This window comes from Acanthochromis polyacanthus, chromosome 22 (assembly GCF_021347895.1).
Source record: "Acanthochromis polyacanthus isolate Apoly-LR-REF ecotype Palm Island chromosome 22, KAUST_Apoly_ChrSc, whole genome shotgun sequence".
NCBI lineage: Eukaryota > Metazoa > Chordata > Actinopteri > Pomacentridae > Acanthochromis > Acanthochromis polyacanthus.
Window position 1 is genome coordinate 22,835,271 of NC_067134.1, and position 6,188 is coordinate 22,841,458.

Below are 6,188 nucleotides of genomic sequence, written 5' to 3' on the forward strand. Positions count from 1 at the left end.
CTACTGAGGTACAGAATAAAGACTTAAACTTTTGTACCTACTGAGAGTGATAAATAAGGCAAACAACATTGTGGGTGACAGCAGGCATCCCCTTGGCCTCTTCATTTGAGTTATTGCCATTTGGTCGATGATATTCCCCCCTAGATGTATTAAGAACAGATCTAAATTATCATTGGTTCTTCAAGTTATTAAATTTTTACCACATATACCAATAGCTGGTCTGCTGCAAGCTGCACATTGTGGGTATGTATAGCCATGATTTGTTGGTTATGAAGTGCACTGAGTATATTACACACCAAACACTCCCAGCGGGAAAAATAAAGTGTCTATGTATCTTATGTTGCTTTAACAGGAAACAATAAATGCATATCGTGCAGTGTAACTGTTGGCATTAATATTTCCCATGGCTGATAGCTGACTGTGATGTGACATTTACTGTGAAACAATTGCAACAAGTTTTGCAGGGGTTTTAACTGTTCAAATACATTATTTGTTCAAATACATTATTTCTACACTGAACTCATCTGTGTCGAGAAATTACGGAAAAAGAGTCATTTCGTCCACCCAAAAGGACATCTTGGTGACCAATCAAAAGTGATTTTTTTTTTGTTTGTTAGCAGTCAGATTCCAGTTCATCATATACTGCTGTTTTGTCAAGACCTCTTGTATTAGCATTTGAACTCACTGGATCATTTTTTCAACGCACAGTGAAGTCCGAAAGTCGAAATCCATAGTCAATTGTTCTCTTCGGATGTTGTCACTGTCTCTCCATTTCAGCTAATGGGACCTTTGTCTTGTCATGTGTTTAACATTGGGTGTGAGGGTCTAATTTAACCCAAACCAAACCTTTCTTGACCACCGCGAAGTGGTTTTGGTGGCTGAACTTGTCTGAAGCGGTGAGTGAAAACAGAATATCGGTCAAAAATGAAGCAAATCACAGGAAAAACAAAAGCAATGTCCTGACACAAGACACAAACATCAAGTCTCTTTGGTAAAAGTTCTGTGACATATACCTCCTGCCACCCTCCAACACCCTTATTTAAACTGGAAAAACTTGTTTATCAGCGTCACACATTTGGCACGAATGGTATATACTGCAATTGACACTTTAGGTGTGTCTCAAAGACGCCAACGGTTGGGACAAAATGGCGGCATTTGGAATCCGAGGTGTTGAAACAAGTTGAGATATGGCTGCAACCCACCTCATTGGATTCAAAATAAAGAAAAGCACAGTCCTTCCACTTGTAAAGCATCATACTTTCAAATACATAACCTGCTCTGTATGGATTGTACATTAAAAACAACTATCTCAAAGGAGACGATGGACGTTTCTCCGATGTCTTGGCTACCTATCCAGGTACCCCCAAATTACAGCATACCAGAACAGATTGTGTGCCAAATGTTCAGATTCTGAGCCACTTAGTGTCTTTTATGAAAATTATAGCATGCAAAATGTGTGTATGTGGCTTAAAAATCTCCCTAATGGAATGTTCTTCCTTTGTCATGACCCGTAAGCATTTTATAAGGTTAATCAATATGAGATAATAACTCCTAATTGGATGTACTGTACTTCATGAAAGACTAAACGTTTCCCAGTTGATTTAAGATGAAAGAGGTTCCTTCAAGAGAACAGAGCGAATCAATGTTATTCATAAAGCGCCATCTATTTCTGTTCCTGTCCCACCATTTAATCAATCCATTGGTCATGATCTCACTTTGGCTGTTCATTTCCCGCTTTTACTCCCTTCCACTTTCGCAATACTGAGCGTGTGTGATACCTGGTAAAAATGCTGCACGCAATCCATTAAAAGGAGAAACTCCACTTTAGATACTTGTGTGTGTAGCACATTCCAGGAGCTATTTAATGATGAAGTGTTGCAGTTTATTTGTTTTGGGCACCCACTTATTCTCACTCTGCTTTCTTGGCTGCTATTCCAGATTGTGACAATGTTTCTCAGAATGCCAGAGACCATGTTTGAACTTTCAGCCGTCACATTTGCATGTCACTACAGCAGCTAGACAAGGTTATATGACTTTTTTTTCGATTTTGAGGAGGCTAAAGCACTTCAAGCTCATTGTCTTTCAGTTGTGTATTGCACTGTGGATTCTTGAGGCTATGGGTGGTGCAAAGACTGTTGTTTCTGCAGAACAAAATCATATCATCAGAAAAAAAGTGACTCAGCAACAGCACTGAAAACACCTCAGAGTAATACAACATTGTCTGCACCAAACAAACAACAAAAACATATTGTCAGTGGACAGTTTTACAGTTTGGTTTGGGAGATTTTTTTCCCCTTCTCATACAGTTTTACCTGAGAGGATGCTCACAACAACAAAAATCCAATGCAACACATCCCATGACTAAATACTTCTGATGTTCGGGCTTTGGAATTGGGTCACCGGCTTGGTGTGTAAAGCGAGTGCCAAGCGAACAACAGGATAGGGGTTCAGTGTCCATGGCTTCATCGCAAGCTGCTCGGGCTTGGCAGGCAGCATCATAAGATCGCCCCCAGGGTAAAGCTCTGCAACAGACTACAGTTCAGTCAGGAAGTGGGGCTGTGCTCAGAGACAAAGTCACCCCTTATAATGGCACTTCGTTCACAGTTGTGTCTCCAGAATACCCGACACAGCATGAGGACACTTGATGTGAGATAATGTCACTCCACTCTGTTTAATACGCGCCCTTTGATTCTTTTTTTCGCTTTTATTTGTGCCAGAATGAGGGATTTAAATGGCCCCGTTAACTGCGCCAAAGATTATTGAATACAGATTATTGAATGATACTCAAACACCTAATGGATCACCTGGCAGTGATTACAGCTTCAATTGGCGTTTTAATGGACAAGTCTGCCTATCGCTTTGCATAAACGTGCATTTCACACACGTCCGCCTTCCGTTGCCCAAGTGCATGCTGGGATAGGCTCCAGCACCTACATCGTGACCCTGCATCACACAAAAAAGAAAAAAAAATGAAGAAAATGGATGGCTGGACAGATTGATGGACGTGCGCTTCATTCTAAATCAGGCTCCATCAGTTAAAGTGACCACATGTGGACTCCAACCAAATGATAGAGACATCATGGAGCGAATTTTAATGCACCTCATGTCAACTTTTAGAGGCATTGCGGAGGTGTTTCATGCAATTAACTCACTGAAAAACCTCGTTGAGGAACCACTGATAAAAATCCTGTTGAAAACTGAAACATGTACTCATGTCAGTGGACAAAGAAGGCTTCTGAGCACCTTTCACAGTTCAACAAAAGCAGCTACCAAAGTCTGGAATGTGAAATGGTTTGTTTGAATATGCCAATGATGCATTATCTAATTAAAAATGTGCAAATTTGCTTCCATTTCTACAACAGAAATCCACAGACTTGATAGAATTAGATTCTTTTTTGTTTTGCTGGCATGTAAAAGCCAAAGGTTTTTACAGATATCGTTCTTGTATCACTCCATCACTCAGTCAACAGCTGGAGAACACTGAAGTTTTTAGGGATAAAATGTCAGTGAATCTGGCTATGAATGATATACGAACTCACCCTAAGAACCTTCAGAATATAGATAGGAATAAAATTAGAAAATTTGTTGTCTGTAAGACCTCCTGAAGTCAAGGTCTTTTGGGTCAGGTTCTGAGAAAAAAAAACAGATTTTGAGAAGAAATCGTTGAGAAAGATATGTACTGTAAATATCCAGTTTTTAATAACTTCATGTAACTTCCCCTTTTGACTACCTACATTAAGTTATGAGTGAAGTTTTAATGTTTGAATATACAATTGATGCACTATTCTATTAAATATGCACTAATTTGCATGCTTTGCAAATAGGCAAAGTATGCCAAAATCAACACCTTCATGTTTTTTTTTCAAAACTTTGCATTTAATTACTTGAAAAAAGCAAATAAAAAACAAATAGATGGTGCTTTATGAATTACCACTTTATGATAGATTATTTGCATTTGAGATCAGAAAACGATTGAGCTTATTGGATTCACAATTATTTGAAATTTACTTTAATACGATGGGTTACCTCAACTTCACAAGGTCTTGTAAAACTAAATGGAGCTACCTTTATTTATGTCTGGGAATTCCAGTTTTGATGCTCGAGTGCATGTGTCATCATTGCGGCATTGTATCTCGTAAATAATGCCTTTTCTGTAACAATGAGGACAGAGAATGAAGAAACACTCAACTCTTGTACTTGAAGTTAAGTTAAAAATGCATTAGCACAGTGTAAAAATAGTCTGTTTCAAGGTCAAGTCGTGCATTTAAATTTAAACTGAAGTAAAAGCGTTCAAGTATTGGCATCAAAATATACACAAAGTGGCAAAATTAAAGCACTCATTATGCAAAATGGTATATGGCTAATTTCTGATGCATTCACTGTTTATCACTTCAATGCTGGAGCTGGTAAAGGTCATCATCTACTGCTTGTGAAGTTCCATCCTAATCTATAATATTATATCAGAACTCATTCATTAATTACATTTTGTATTATGAAAGCCAATCTGCAAAGTAGCTTAAGTTATTATATACATTGAGTGAAGTAGAAAGTGCAATATTTGCCACAGAATTTCAGTAGAGTAGATGTATAAAGTAACAAACAATGGGGATATTCAAACAAGTAACTCAGAATTGTACTTCCATGCAGCCGGTAGCTAATTTCAATTTCCATTTACGTTTCTGCAACTCTTTAACCCTTCTGGGCCTCCAGCAATTACACCCAACTGTGCTTTTGTGCCGCCTTTCTGCCGCTCACTGTTCATTAAATGTCAGTGGGAATTAGAAGCAAGGAAGCACTGCAGAACGAATACAGTAATGTGCAGGGCATTAATTGACTTCTGCTTACTACAAAGAAAGTGTCTCGGATGCAGAGGCGCGATCAATACCGCTCCGTCGTCGTGCTCTCAAATATGAATATTAATGACTTGTGGCTGGAGGGAAGATGTAACACAGAGCGTTTTATAAATAATAACTGGGCGAGATGATATAGATTTTTTCAGGCCTCTGTTTGAAAGCGTTTTTGCTAATAAAGCTAATATATCATCTGTGGCACAAATGAGACAGTGGACACTCCAGTGAGTGCCAGTATTAATGGAGGGGAGCACAAATACTAATACTGCAATTACATACAGTGTTATTTGGTGCATCAAACACATTATTTGTGCATTTTCTGACTTTTTTTTTTTTTGGAGAGGAAAAAGAGGTTACTGCCAAGTGTATGTAATTTCATTTGAGGTCAGAAGTTGTGATTCTGTTCTGGCTGCAATGCAAAACAAACATAGGCAGCGCTTGACATGGATTGTAGTCACAGCTGGTTACTGGTGTATTGTGTGGGTCTGACTTTGTTTGTGGCTCCGTGAGTCAAGCTTATGTGTGCTTGGAAGTGTGTAAACAATGTCTCACTTTCGCCGCTGGTTCCCGTTTCACTTTGAGCGGCATTGTGTGTTCCACATCTGGGCCCATTGTTCCGGTTGTCCACATAAGCACATTACATGTGATTATAGCTCGACGTGTGCATGGCGGCATCATTTTGCTAGTTTCATCTAAACATTCATAGCCATTAGGTTAGCTTATATCCAACAAGAGGTACTTAGTCCTGATGTGGCTCTATTTGCATCATTATTGTGCAAATTTATGCAGCAAAGTGCAGCAAAAACCTCACATCACCTACTGAGTGCGAGGAACCTGTAATATAAGGCTCTTAGCATATCAGAAGAACATGCTGCATTGTATACAACCTCTATATTGTCAGAATAAAAATCTTTCTGACACACAAGACTTTGTGCCACATTAAAATATTTGGAATCCAAGTTGTTAGTTTTTAATTGCTGGAACCGTAACACAATAAGGTGCCTGTGTGTACTTCATTATCTCTGCTTTGAGTTGTGGTTGTTTACTTATCTTATTAAATGTATTCAATGGCGCAGTTGCATGATAGGTACTTTGGTGAGCTTTATTTCATAAGCAGATCCATTTATTTGAAGTCAGCCCCAGAAGTATAGAATCCCTCTGAACACAGTTATGCACTTTGCTAATGTCTCACCTTTGAAGGGGCGGATTGCTCATGAGTCTCGCAGGATCAAGCTGCAGAAGGTAATTTGTCTTCCCTGCTCTGTGTGTGTGTGTGTGTGTGTGTGTGTGTGTTGGCCTCTCCTGCTTTGCATGCATCCTTTCAGAGATTTGTGCGCA